At 41.6% G+C, this 15,983-nt stretch overlaps 1 pseudogene; it reads left to right on the top strand.

The window, feature by feature from the left end:
* The first annotated feature begins 6,433 nt into the window (after positions 1 to 6,433).
* On the top strand, positions 6,434 to 10,700 carry LOC139261962 (protocadherin-10-like; annotated as a pseudogene).
* Positions 10,701 to 15,983: the final 5,283 nt, after the last annotated feature.

Here is a 15,983-nt window from a genome sequence, read left to right on the forward strand (position 1 = left end):
GCCGTTCACACTTGTTCCGTCTCACTCTATACATACTTTCTACATTTTAACAGTCTAGCCTTTATTTATGAGCTTAATATTGTTGTCCGGCATTACCACTGTGCTAAATGGATTAGTTTAGAAATAGATTCAACAAGTTAAATCGAGTTGGACGATGAGAAGCAGCAGAATTGCATTCCCACACAATATGTAAGATCATGGCCCAAAATATACATTATTCTACCATTAACATCAGATCAGGCGACCACCCCTGTTTCAATGTGAAGTATAGAAGAACATGCCAAGAGCAGTATCAGGCATACCTGAAAATGAGGTGCCAAAAATGTGACCTTCAACGCAGGACGACATGCAAGCTAAATACTGGAAACCACATAGATAGAGCTTAGCAATACCACAACCGATGGATCAGATCAAATTTCTGCGTTCTGGCCACATTTAATCGTTTATGCTGATGGACATTTAAATAACTAATGGGATGACCAGGCTGCGCGAGCATCTCCCTTCTCAACACTGGTGGAGTCCTGCACCTGAGTGCGTAATACATGGCTGAAGTGTTCAAAATTATCTTCAGCCAGAAGTGTCGAGTGGCCGATTCATCTCGAGTTCCTCCTGAGGTTCCCAGCATTACAGGTGCAGTCTTCAGCCAGTAAGTTTCACTCTAATGAGCGCACTGGAAATAAAAACTGCTTGGAGTCATACCTAGCACAAAGGAACGTGATTGTGTTTGTTGTAGCTGTATCATATCAGCCCCAGGATATCGCTGCAGGAGTTCCTCAAGGCAGAGTACTAGGCTCAAACATCTTCAACTAGTTCAGAAGTGGTGATGTTCTTTGAAGTTTGCACGGTGTACAATTCCTTTTGCAACTCTTCACATAATGAAGTAAGACCTAGACAACATCCAGGCCTGTCCTGAAAAGATGCAAGTAACATTGGTGTCACACAAGTGGCAGGTAATGACCATTTCCAAGAAGAAAGAGTCTTACCCATTCCCCTTGAAATCGAATTGAACTACCATCATTATATCCCAAGTGTTATTTATGCAACAACATGTAACCAGCATTCTACCGCCAGCAGAGGGCGCATCTTTTGGAGTCGCAAGGAATCCCAGCATCTCTTGAGAGCACTATATATAAGCAGGCCTGCCATGATGTGCCAGCACTCTGGAGTCAGAATAACGAGACTAAGGTCACACGTGCTCAAGTCTACAGTTCTCAGTCACGTAGCTTTATTTGAGACGAACTTTCAACATTCTGATGTCACTATCGAACAGACACTTTACTGGATCAACCACATAATGCCGCAGCTATAAGAGCAAGTCAGAAGCTGTATATATAGCGGTGAGTGTCTCATCTCCTAACTTTCCATAGCCTTTCCACATCCCACAAGTCATAAGTCATGGGTACGATGAAATACTCTCCACTTGCCTGGACGAGTGCTGCTATAACAATATTCAAGAAGCTCGACACCATCCAGTATTTGGCTGCCCACTTTATTGGCACCTCATCCACATGCTTAAAACTTCAGTCCCTCCACTACTAGTGAAGCTTGGCTGCAATTTATACCATCTGTAAGATCCATTGCAACAACTCATCAAGGCGTCTTGGACAAATTCGTTCTCTCTGCCGCCTGGCAGGAAAAGATCAGCAGGCTCTTGAGAATACCACCACCGCCAAATTCCCCTGCATCTTGCACACCTTTCTGACTTGGAATTATAATCACCTTGCGATGTTGTAAACAGTAAATTATTACGACTTTTAAATAATGATAGCTTTCCCTGCAATGTGAGTATGTTTGTGTTCATGTTACGCAAAGTCTCTCACTTTCAATTTCTTAATTGACTGCTTTCTGTTAAGATACGTGCTACAGAGTCACAAATTTAACAAAGAAAAAAAATAGGGGGTAAAAATGTCCCCATTCTTCGATCGTGGGCGGTAAGTTTCCAGGACGGGTATTTTATCATCCAGACCAGAAATCCCACCCCAGTGCAGAAATGGGCCTTACGCGCCTCAACGGAAGAAGATCCCTACATCCAGTGCTCCGTTTCCTTTGGTGGAAGGTTCTGCGATGGTAGCGTGGTGCTGATTCCAGCGCTGAAGCGCAACAATTCCCCTCCACTTCCAATAAATGGGTGGGCAGTTGCACTCTCTGCATGACCTTTTGATGTCCACCACTGGCCTACTAGGGAAGCGAGCGACCGGGCCAACAGCCCGGCACATAGGACGGAGTGCCGAGCTGCGCAATTGCAGCCCGGCCAAGCTAGCGCCGGCATGGTCAGGACGACCCAAGTTTCGGCGACCATGCAAAGCTGGCGGCATTAGTGCTGGAAGCCTACCACTTTAAGCAACCTCCCATGAGCAGATGTTGGCCTTGCTAGCATCACGTCCGGCGGAGGACTAAGCACTCGGAGTGTTGAGTGGTCGCCGTGCATGGCAGTGAATAAATTGCCCGTTGCGCAGCGGCCCGGGCTACTAAACACGTGGCGTGATGCTTCCACGACAGCACCACCCAAACATCCAGTACAATTTACCGGAAGGCGGAAGCGTCCGCTCCCCCGGGAAAAGAACAGGACACTAACGGGGCTATAAACTGTGGCAATTTCGCCCGAAACTCTTCTGCAATTTTGCAAGTTGTATGCTTTAATCGAAGTGACTTGTGCTGTAATGCTGCATGAAACTCTCTACAACATTCAAACCAATTCCACTGTGAACGCAATCTGCAGTAAACACAAATCTTCTGATACACGGTTTCAGAATCTTAGCTCTCTGTTGATAAAATGAAAGGATATTTTATTGAAAAAGTTTGGAAAGTAGGTTTTGCTTGCACTTTTCCTTTACTTATATTTCTAAATATTGTGCTGTCGCTTGACTCGTGTTCTTGCCTCTTTTCCTTCAATTCAATAAGAAAGTTGTTTCTCACTGTTTGCGACCACATCCTTTATTATAACTTCATTAGCGTCGTTTGGATGAACATTAGTTCTATGATTTTTTCATGCAATCACCTTCATCCGAAGTTCGATATTCGCTCTGCCCAAGTGCTGACTGACGTTTCTTTTAACATTTCAAATCCTTTTATCTGCTACCTAAATCTATCGCAAACTTAGCTTTATTTTGCACCATCGTTGCAAAATAACCATTTTGAGAGTAATATCAGGTCTTTAATTGCTCGATTTCTACGATTAAACTCAATTTACCACTGCAGAAGAACCTTTTTTTAACGTAGGAAAACCGTTATTTGATGAAGAATATTTTAATTTGATCCTTATTGATGAAAATAATCAATACTCCGTGAACATTGTTTCCCACATGCAATCTTACGTACAGCGTGGAATTTGGTATTTTAACAGTTGGTCAGTACTTTAAAAATTCATTTTTGAGATTGTTGTATTACAACATAGAAACATAGAAAGTAAGTGCAGGAGTGGGCCATTCAGGCCTTACGAACATGCACCAACTTTCAATATGATCATGCCTGATCATGCAACTTCAGTACTCCACTTGTACCTTCTCTCCATACCCCCTCATCACTATAGCCGCAAGGGCCACGTCTAATTCCCTTTTGAATATATCCAACGAACTGGGCTCAACAACTTTTTGTGGTAGAAAATTCCATAGGTTCACAATTCTCTGGGTGAAAAAGTTTCTCCTCATCTCGATCCTATATGGCTTACCCCCTATCCTTAGACTGTAATTCCTGCTTGTGGACTTCCGCAACATCGGGAACATTCTTTCTGTATTTAACCTGTCCAAACCCGGCAGAATTTTACATGCTTCTATGAGATCCCCTCTCATTATTTTAAATTGCATTGAATATAAGCCTAGTCGATCTAGTCTTTCTTCATATGTCAGTCCTGCCATCCTGCAAATCAATCTGGTGAACCTTCGCTGCAATCCCTCAATAGCAAGAATGTCCTTCCTCAAACTAGGAGACCAAAACTGCACACAATACGCAAGGTGTGGTCTCACCAAGGCCCTGTAAAACTACAGTAATTCCTCCCTGCTCCTACACTCAATTCCTCTCGCTATGAAGGCGTACATGCCATTTGTTTTCTTAACTGCCTGCTGTACCTGTATGCCTATTTTCAATGACGGATGTACCATGACACCCACGTCTCGTTGCACCTCCGCTTTTACTAATCTGTCACCATTGAGTTAATAATCTGCCTTCCTGTTTCTGCCACTAAAGTGGATAACCTCACACTTATCCACATTACCCTACATCTGCCATGCGTTTGTCCACTCACCTAACCTGTCCAAGTCATCCTGCAGCAACTTAACATCCTCCTCACAGCTCACACTGCCACCCAGCTTAGTGTCATCTGCAAACCTGGAGATATTACATTCAATTCCTTCGTCTGAATTATTAACATATATATTTTAAATATCTGGGGTCCCACCACTGAACCTTGCGGTACCCCACTAGTCAGTCACTGCCTGCCATTCTGAAAAGGACCCGTTTACTCTCACTCTTTGCTTCCTGTCTGCCAACCAGTTCTCTATCCACGTCAATAAATTACCCCGAATAGTATGTGCCTTAATTTTGCACACTAATCTCTTATGTGGGACTTCGTCAAAAGCATTAAGAACTTACAAATACAACATAAACACTGGTTTTCCCTTATCCACTCTACTAGTTACATGCTCAAAAATTTCTAGAAGATTTGTCAAGCATGATGTTCCTCTAATAAATCCATGCTGACTTGGACCGATCCTGTCATGCTTTCCAAATGTGCTGCTATTTATCTTAAACAATTGAGTTCAGCATTTCCCCCACTTCCCCAGGCTAACCAGTCTATAATTTCCTCTTTTCTCTCTCCCTCCTTTTTTTTTAAAGTGGGGTAACATTAGCTAACCTCCAATCCATATAAACTGAAACAGAGTGGAATGTTGGAAAATGACCATCAGTGCAGCTACTATTTCTAGGGCCACTTCCTTAAGTACTTTGGGATGCAGACTATCAGGCCCTGAGTATTATTGGCATTCAATCCCATCACTTTCCCGAAAACCTTTTCCTGTCTAATAAAGATTTCCATCTGCTCTCTCAGGGAATGTATAATCCTGTCTTTTATTTTCAAAACTGAGAAGCAGCACGTAACGTTGCATAATATTTGGCTCAGCAGCATGACACGTATTATACGACCAAGTAATACAATTTAAAAGGGATTTAATTGTTGGATTTCCTTGCATCTTTTTGCAATATTGTTTTCGAAACATAGCAAGCAATACAACCTAGTTTGCAGCAGAGGGCAGCTCAGTCTGTAAAGCTCATAATCGTTTCTCAATTCTTGCCCACAATGCGCTGAGAGCAAAATGTTGCCAGTGCGTAAAGAATAATGCATTCAGTCCAAATTTCTGATGCCTACATTAGGCACACCCAGCCGCGGTATAAAATAGACAGCCACAGAGTTATTTGCGTTCAAGCCGAGAAACGGGCCTTAGCCCGATGTTATACCAAAAATTGATTCTGAGAATAATGCAATCGTTTCATTCGTGAGAAAGAACAATATTCTTATTGCTCTTCCGATGTAACCTGCAAAAGCTGTCAATCCACAAAGACCATGAAGAACGTACATTTGAAATGCTGTTGGGGAATAATAGCAATTATGGTATAACTGTAACATGCTTAATCAAAAAGAAACGGAAAGACATGTTGTAGGAGGTAAATTATTCAGAATCATATTTTCTACGCGCATCGGTCATAATAATGCCTGTCCCGCAGCAGAGATCAGTTCACTCTGTACAGTTGGAATTCAACAACCCACCAGTTAACATGTTGCAAAATGTTACCTGTTAATAGCGACTAAACAGGAGAGGACACAGCGGGATTGCATTTAAAATCAATTTTGAAAAATCTACATCTACAGAACATTAATAATAAATGTCTATAATCAGATGTCTGGTCGGAGTCTATGTGGGTAAAGATGTATTTAATTTGACTTTCTAGCCATTACATAATTGTTACTTATATTCATTAAACTGCACATATCTAATTTTAATACAAATATTTTTAATAAATAAGAATATAAAAATATGATAAGCAACTACGTAGCTTTGGTTTTTGATTGAACACTTTTAAATATAAATAATGTGATATAATAATATAATAATATAAATATAAATAATCGCTTTAAGAAAAGGAGCATGCAGTTAATGATTGTGGCTCTTTGTATCGCTGTCTACCAATAAGAGGCAGAGAGGCTGTAAGAGATCTACAACAAAGCTCGTCATCAAATTCAGTTCGAAATAGAAAGGAAAAGCAAACTGTCTGTTGTTACGCTGTGCAAACCTGTTTAAAAGGTTCGCAGAGTTCGCGTATGTGCATTTTGTGCTTAATTTCAGCATTTAAGGCAAGAAATACCGAAAATTGTGATGCGATAACGCGGGGATTGAAACGATTGTCAAAAATTTTGATATATGTAGAATAAAATCCCAGTGCAATGGCGAGTGCACTCGGCAGCCGGGTGTATTTTGTGTTCCTGCTTTTTTTCTCGGAACTGATTTTCACACAGATTAGCTACACTGTACAGGAGGAACTGGAGATTGATGCCTTTGTTGGAAACGTCGCTGAAGATTTAAAGATAAGCCTTTGCGAATTAATAGCTCGGAAGCTTCATCTGCTCCCTGACGACGGACAGCCATATTTCGAGGTAAATGTGGAAAATGGTATTTTATTTGTTATTGAAAAAATCGACAGGGAGCAGCTTTGTATGGACAGCTCCACATGTTCCGTCTCTTTGGAACTAGCTGTCGAAAATCCTTCCGAATTATTTCATATCAGTCTGGAGATATCAGATGTAATTCACAATGCAACAAATTTCCCGCAGGATAGATTGTCATTGCAGGTCGCTGAATCAGTTGCACCAAGAGCGCGCTTTTCTCTCAAGAGCGGGCACGACCGAAACGCGAGTACAAACACTATCAGCACCTATCAAATTAATTCAAATGAATATTTCGGGCTCAAAGTTTGGACAAGAAATGATGGTAAAAAGTACGCTGTACTCTTGTTGGAGAAACCCTTGGACCGCGAAAAAAAAATCATCGTTGAACGAATACTGACAGCCGTCGATGTTGGGTACCGCACAGGCGTGGCACAGCTCAGATTATCATTACTGTAATGGACACTAATGATAACGCGCCTGTTTTTGATCATGAAATATACAAGACCAGTGTATTTGAAAACGCAGGGAAGGATACTTTGGAGATCAAACTCAGTGCAACTGATTTAGACGAAGGTGTAAATGCTGAGCTCAATTATTAATTTAGTAATTATGTATTGCAAAGTGTGCGTCAGTTGTTCAATTTGGACTTGAAAACGGGAGATTTCAGAATTCAAGGTTTAGTGGATTATAAAAAACGTGAAATGTATGAGCTTGAGGTACAGGCTGTGGACAGCGCTCCAAATGTGGGACATTGCACCGTTCTGGTAACAGTAATTGACGTGAATGATAACGCCCCGAAATAAAGCTGATATCAGTAGCCAAAATGTTACCCGAGGATGCTGCACGAGTAACGCTAATCGCTGCATTCGCTGCCACCGATCGAGATTCTGGGGCAAACGGGCAGGCTCGATGTCAGATTCCAAACAATGTACCATTTAAACTCCAAACGGCTCTGAGGAATAACTACACATTGGTAACTACTGATGTCCTGGACCGTGAAACTACTCCGCAGTACAACATATCTATTTCAGCTTGCTATTCTGGGCACCAGCTCTTTCCACGAACAAGACCGTCGTCCTTTCTGCCTCTGTATAAATTACAACGTTCCGCGGTTTACACAACCCGCATATAATGTGTACTTGATGGAGAACAATACTCCAGGTGCATCGATATTTTCTGATACCGCTCTGGATCTTGATTTGGACAAGAATGGGGACGTTTCCTATTCTATTCGGGAGGATCAGATCGAGGATGTGCATGCGCCTTCTTACTTTACTATAACTCTAAAAGTGGGAGCATTTATGTGCTGCACTCTTTTGACTATGAACAACTGAAGAATTACCAGGTCGAAGTTCAAGATCCGGATGCTGGATCTCCCGCACGGAGGACCACTGCTATGGTGAGCATTATTATCTTAGATCAAAATGACAATGTTCCGCTTATCACTTCACCATTAATGTGGAACAGTTCATCTGAAGTGGAGATTGTGGCGCACTCAATAGGTCGAGGATACTTGGTCACCAAATTAATTGCTAATGATGCAGATTCTGGTCAAACCGCTCGGCTTACCTACGAACTGATTGAGGCCACTGATCGAAGTCTCTTCAATTGTGGGCCTTCACTCTGACGAAATCAGAATAACCCGACGCGTATCGGAACAGGACGCCACCACATAAAAAGTAATTATCATGGTGAAGGAAAATGAATAAGCGTGTCTGTCAGGCATGATCAGAATCTTCTTTTCAATTCTAGCGAACATTACTGATAAACTTTATGAATATATTGACCGTCCCAGGCACGCTGAATATTTATCGACTGCAAATATATATTTAATAATAATTTTTGATTCAACGAGCTTTATATTTCTGCTAATCATAATTTTACTGGTCGCCCTTAAGCATACACAAGTGCGAAATAACTTGCATGACTATAACGCGAAAATTTACTGTTGTTGCATGCAGATGGATTCGAATGATATCATTTATATGCAGAAGTGCACCAAACCAAGCTGTAAATTATTATGGAGCTGCTCAGACGCTGCCTGATCCCGACACTTATCGTTACACTGTTCGATTATCGCCGTAATCATCCAAGAGTGATTTTCTGTTTCTGAAGGCCTGTTGTCCTACGTTACCACTGAGTGACATTCGTGTAGATGACAGTGGTGTGAGGAATTAATGTGGGCAGCAATTTCTAATGCGAATGATAGGTAATGTGCTTCCCATACGACCTGATAAATTTCTCAGTTCATGTCTAGAAAGAGTTTGTTGTATTTTAGTCATTCACATCAGTAGATGACGCATACCTTAGAAAATGTATAGCCATGTCTGTGGAAATATGTTCCCGTTCTTATTTCCCGTGTAATTCCTACTTTAATATATCTTGAATAACTTTCTGGTGTTCAGTTTATTTCACCTCTTTATCGAAAAACAGAAAAACACTATCACCTGTAAATGTAAAATCGTAAAGCATGATCACATACGACGTTTTTCGAGAGGAGAACGAAATCGCTCCTCTCCTCTTTGATGTCGCAGTAAATGTTAATTGTTTTGTAAGCACCTTCCTTTTAACGTACCAACCATTATGTGTAAAGTCATACAATTTAAAGATGGAAGGACAAGTTGCGAATGTTGTTAAAAAAAGCTCACATGGTCGTGAGCTTTAAAGAAATAGACGCATGGACTACAAAACCAAGGACCCTTTATAAATCATTGGTTTGGCCGAAGCTGAAATTGTGTTTCCAATTATGGGCCGCACATTTTAGGAAGTATGTCAACGACTAGAAGGGATTGCGGAGTAGGTATACTGGGATGGAGCCAGGGATGTCCGGCTTCCGTTACTTGTAAATACTAGATAAGGTGAGATTGTTCGCTTCAGCACAGAGAAGGATGAACCTGGATTTAAGAGATTTGTTCAAATTTATTACGTTTTTATAGAGCAAGTAGACATGAGTTCGATAAGCAGAGAACACTGATTTAAGGTGTTGTGATAAGAAACAGAGGGGAGATGAGGATACTTTCTTTAATGATATTTGTTGTTTTGATCTATAATGCTCTGTCTGATATAGTGCTGCTTACAGATTAATGGAAACTTTGAAAAGGGAATTGGATATATATTTGAAAAGGAAAATGTTGCAGCACTATGGCCAAAAAGCAGGGGATTGGAACTATTTGGATAGATCCTACAAACAGCTGGCAGAGGAACAGGCCCTTCTGCTGTATGATTCCATGATCTCAAATCTTCGCAACATGCAGAAGATAATCTCACGGGGAACGTTAGCATAGTGGTATGTTACTGGAACAGTGATCAAGAGGACAAATAATTCTGGCGACGTGATTTTAAATCGCACCACCGTAGCTGCATAATTTAAATTTAGTTGATGCATTAAATTTGGAATTTTAAAAGATATTCTTATAATGGTGACCATGTAGCTAGCGAGTTGTCAGGAAACCGTCGAAGAAATGTGTCACGAATATGACTCCAACCTCACAGCCATGTGATTGACTCTTAACTGCCCTCTGAAATGGCCTCCGACACCACTCGTTAAGGGAAATTAGGGATGACCAATAAATGCTAGCCATAGCAGCGACGCCCGGATCCCGTGAAGAAAATTATATTCATTTTGATAATGGCTTCTGACTAGCTATTGAAGCATTTCGGAGTAATCAGGTAAACTCATATGACCGCAATCTTTTAACCATATCGTAAAGGGTCGTGTCACCAACCTGAGACAATTTTCAAATATTCTAATTCAGAAATCACTTCAATTACCAGTGAAGCGACATAACATTTCAATGCAGGTTGTTAAAGAATTAAACTATATGGTCATAGTCCAGTCAGGTAGATTTGAGCTAAACGTTCAGCCATAATCTAATTCAGTGGCGGAGCAGCTTCCAAGGGTTATATGATCTACTTCTGCTCCTATTTCTTACGATTCTTAGTATGGAACTATCTGATAGATGATGTAGCTGAGGCAGAGTTCATTCAATCATTTAATGTAGCAGTGAATGGACATTTGATGCAGGTTAAAACATATGATACCTAGGATGAGTAGGGCAGTTGGATTAACTTGGCATAGATCAATAAAGAAGCAGTTCGAATCCAATTGCCCCAAAAATCTTCCTATGAGCTGTGAACAATCAAGATTCTATGATTCCCAATAAGTGTCTTTGTTGCACATAAGCAGTGCCATAGTTTTGTTATTCGTTCTGGGATGTGGACGTCGCAAGCATGCTCAGGATTTAGTGCCCATTGAGATGGTACTGCTGAGCCACTTTCTTGAAGTGCTGAATTCATGTGGTGTAGGAGCTCATGCAGTGCAGTTAGGGAGGGAGTTCTGTGGTTTTGACGCAGCAATGATGATGGTCCGACAATATACTTCGAAGTCTGGATGGTTTGCAACTTGGAGGGGAAATTGCAGCTGATGCTGCTCTGATTCGATTGCTGCCTTTGGGGAGATTGGGCGGTGCTGCCGAAGAAGTATTGGCGAGTTACTACAGTGCATCTTGTAGATGGCACACACGGAAACCACGGTGCATGTGTGGTGGACAGTGAATGTTAAAGGTGAAGGACTGCTCTGTCCTGCATTGTGTCGACCTTCTTGAGTGTTATTTGAGCTGCGCTCATCCAGGCAAGGGGAGAGTATTCCATCACATTCCTCATTTGTGCCTTGTTGGTAGTGGAAAGACTCTGGGGAGTCATGAGGTGAGACAATCGCTGCAGTAAACCTAATCTCTGACCGACTCTTGTTGCCACGGTATTTATGTGGCGCTCCAGTTAAGTTTCTGGACAACGTTGACTGCGAGCATGTATATGCTGGGGGATTCGACGACGATAATGCTGTTGAATATCAAGGGGAGGTGGTTAGACTTATGCTTGTTGGTGATGGCAATTGGCTGCCAGTTGTTTGATGTGAATGTTACTTGTGACTTATCAGCTCAAGCATAAATGTCGTCCAGGTCTTGCTGCATGGGGCATGTACCGCATCATTTTCTGAATAGCTGAGAATAGAACTGAACACTTTGAAATCAGGAGCGAACGTTGCCACTTCAGACGTGATGATGGCGGGATGGTGATTGATGAAGCAGCTGAAAATGGTTTGGCATAGGCACTGCTCTGAGTAATTCCAGAAGTGATGTCCTGGGGCTGTGATGATTGAATGCCAACAAAAACCACCAGCTTCATTTGTGCTAGGTATTACTCCGATCAGTGGAGACTCTTCCTCATGATTACCATTGAATTTTAATGTGCTCCTTGATGCCACACTCGGTCAAATGCTGATGTCCAGGACAATCACGCTCACGTCATCTCCGGAATTCAGCTATTTTGTCCATCTTGGGACCAAGGCTGTAATGAATTCTTGAGCCAAGTGGTTCTGGTGGAAACCAAAACAGTGCAGCGGTGAGCAGGTTATCGGTGAATGATTGGCACATGGTAGCATTTTGACGAAACCTCATATCACTTTGCCGATGATTGAGAGTAGACCGCTGAGTTCCTTATTGACCAGATTGGATTTGTCCTGCTTCTTGGTGAGAGGACATACCTGAGCAGTTGTCCGCATTGTCGGCTCGGTGTCAGTCATGTAGCTGCCCTGCATTAGTTTGGCTAGAGGCACGCCAAGTTCTGGAGCACATATTTTCAACGTGACAGCCGGGATGTTGTCGGGTCCATCGACTTTGCTCTATCCATTGAACTCAGCGAATTCTTGATGTCACATCGAGTGTACCGAATTGGATGAATAATGGCTCATGTGACTGTGGGGACCTCAGGAGGAGGACGATATTGATCAGCCACTCAGCACTTCTGGCTGAAGATGGTTGTATGCTTCATGCTTGACTTTTGCACTTTTGTGGCATGGTCCAACATCGGTGAGGATAGGCTTATGCATGAAGCCTCCTCCAACCGTTATGTTTTTCATGGTCAACTCCATTCACGACTGGTTGTGGCAGCACTGCAGAGCTTTGATCTGATCCGTTAATTTTATCATTAGCTTTGTTTATAGCATGCTGCTTCCGTTGACTAACTTGCATGTACCTGTGTTGCAGCTTCCCCAGTTTGGTACATAATTTTTAGGTATACCTGGTGCTGCTTCTGTCATGCTCTTTTGCACTCTTCATTGAACGAGCGTTGGACCCCTGCCTTGATCGTAATGGCAGAATCAGATATATGCCGGGTCATGAGGTCGCAGTTTGTGGTGAGATGGCTCAAGGCATCTCATGGATGCTCAGTTTTGAGCTGTACTGTCTGGACTGAAACTCTGCCATTTAGCATGGTTGTAGTGCTACACAATATGTTGGAGGGTAACTTCACGTGAAGATGGGAAATTGTCTCCACAATGAATGTGCCCTGATCACGGTCAACAATGGACAGATTAATCTGCGACAGTTAAGTTGGTTAGGAGGAGTTCAAGTAATTTTTTCCATCGTGTTAGTTGTCTCACCACCTGCTGCAGACCCAATCTTGAAATATATGCTTCAGGGTCGGCCAGCTCGGTCAGTAATCAAATTACCGAAAAAGTCTTGTTGAGAGACGGTGAAGTTTCACACACAAAGTAAATTCATTACCCTCAGTGCTTATTCCAAGTGTTGTTCAACGTGGAACAGTACTGACTCTTCAGTTTAGGGAGGGTGTTCGGTCATAGTCTTCAGCGGGTCTCCTTGTCCAGGCTTGATCTTATGCAATGAAATTTCATGGGATCAGGAGTCAATGTCGTTGACACTTAAAGCCACTCCCTCCCGACTGTATGCCACATGCAGCCAACTCGATGGGTCTGTCCTGCCAGTGGGACAGGAAATATCCAGGGATTGTGATGAAGGAATCTGGGAGATTGGCTGAAAAATATGATTTGGTGACTATGATTATGTTAGGTTGTTGCTTGATTGGGCCATGGGACAGCTCGACAAGTTTTGGCGCTAGATTGCGAACCTTGATACATATTTATGCTTTAGTTCGAGACATTCCGATAAACATTCCAAACTCCTTAGTCCCCCTTTTGTCAAGATTATATTTAATATGAAGTTTTTGCAGTAATAATATTCAAACTAAAGAAGTACAAAATATTCATGTTCTAAGTGATTGCATGTATTAATACTTATTGTAATATTGATACAATATTAGATGTTTAAAATAACGTTTGACACTAAAGGGTTGTCTGCAAACTGAACAATTTCAAAGGTATCTGCGAGGCACGAGAAGATGTTTCACCTCGACTGTCACTGGACTTCCTTTAGCCGGACAAGCAGACTCTCAAATTGGTGGTTACTTTCCCGCTATTTAAGGCCAAAGTAGTAGAGCCTACATGGTTCATGTTAGGATGTTAATCAAATCTTTATGCTGAAGGTCAATTACACAACAAAGCCAAAAGTGGGACATTTTAAGACGAGCAAAGACCGTTGATTGAACTACAAGGTGTATTACCTCTTTATCAGCTGGCTCTATTGCTTTCACAGATGTCCTCTATCAAGCTGCAGAATTATCACTTCCTTATCAGCCAACTACACTCTATCTACAGATATATCTTGCTAAGATTGTTTTTGTCACTAACAGTTACTTAAATATACATTCCTTCCACAATTATATTTTCTGCCTGAGAAATTATTCTGAACTATATATTTCTTAAATAATTAATTAAAGCACGTAACTATACCGATTTTACCGACAGCAGATCTCTTTTGCTTTTTCCCCAACATTCCTTTCTGTGCAGAAAATATTAGCTTGTTGCTTCCTCATCTTGGAATGACAACAAATCATCATACAGATGTGACACTACCTCTGTGTCGTCTTGAAGCTAAAAAGATGGATAGAATCGGCACATACGTACGATCTCACGCACTTTCTCGAGTCCTGTAGGATGCCAAGATCGTGCCACATGGTCAGCTAAACTTCACGAGATGTTATTCAGAAAAGTGTTAATATAAAAAATCTAAAATCCTATTTCTTCAACATGCAAGTATATAAATAAAGCAAACATGTTTCTCTTCTTGGTTCTATATTATCATTCTTAATCTAATCTACTAACACAGTGAAATTACAATATAACATCAGCATAAATCAGAAGATTAACACCTCAACAATAAGAGAAGGCATCAAATGATGATAGCAGTGGATCCAAGTTTCATTTTCTGAATTGTGGGAAATATAGCAAGCAACTATCATTCTATATTGCAGGCTATGAGTAATATCTGGGAGATTGAGGATTACAGTAAATCTGCATTTGTAGCACAAGGACAGTTTTAGCATCGGGCTGGATGTAAAGTTGAAGTGCACATCTCGTGTGTCATTTGATTGTGTGTGAAAGACCGAATCAGACACATAGGATAAAGTAGTCTTGCACGGCTTCTCGTTTATAAGCACATCACATTTTCTGTAAATGCAGGTATTTCTCAAAACAAACACAGAAACATAGAAACATAGGAAATAGGTGCAGCAGTAGGCCATTCGGCCTTACGAGCCTGCACCACCATTCAATAAGATCATGGCTGATCATTCCCCCAGTATACCTTTCCAGCATTCTCTCTATATACCTTGATCGCTTTAGCCATAAGAGTCATATCTAACTCCCTCTTGAATATATCCAACGAACTTACAATAACAAGGCTCTGTGGTAGGGAATTCCACTTGTTAACAACACTCTGAATGAAGAAGTTTCTCCTCATCTCAGTCCTAAATGCATTACTCGTAATCCTTAGACTGCTTCCTCTGGTTCTGGACTTCCCCAACATCGGGAACATTCTTCCTCCATCTAAATTGTCCAGTCCTGTCAGAATTGTATATGTTTCTATGAGATCCCCTCTCATCCTTCTAAACTCCAGTGAATAAAGGCCCAGTTGATCTTGTCCCTCCTCATATGTCAGGCAAGCCATCCCGCCGGGGCTCAGTCTGGTGAACCTTCACTGCACTCCCTCAATAGCAAGAACATCCTTCCTCAGATTAGGAGACCGAAACTGAGCGCAATATTCCAGGTGAGACCTCACCAAGGCCCTATACAACTGCATTAAAACTTCCCTGCTTCTATACTCAAAACCCCTAGCTATGAAGGTCAACATACCATTTGCCTTCCTCACCGCCTGCTGTTCCTTCATGCCAACTTTCAATGACTGATGTACCATGACTGCCAGGTCTCGTTGCACCTCCCCCTTTCCTAATGTACAACATTTCAACCGAATTTCAATTTATTTGAATGTTAATGTGGTGCAAGAAAGAAAGAAACAAATATGTGTGGCTGAAACAGAAAGCCTAAAAGAGGGGAAAACATAATGACAATCATTAAAAGAAGAATTTGAACCTGACCAAGGAGAGTGTAAATGCAGATTACTGAACACAAAAAGAG

The sequence above is a fragment of the Pristiophorus japonicus genome, chromosome 4 (assembly GCF_044704955.1).
Source record: "Pristiophorus japonicus isolate sPriJap1 chromosome 4, sPriJap1.hap1, whole genome shotgun sequence".
NCBI lineage: Eukaryota > Metazoa > Chordata > Chondrichthyes > Pristiophoridae > Pristiophorus > Pristiophorus japonicus.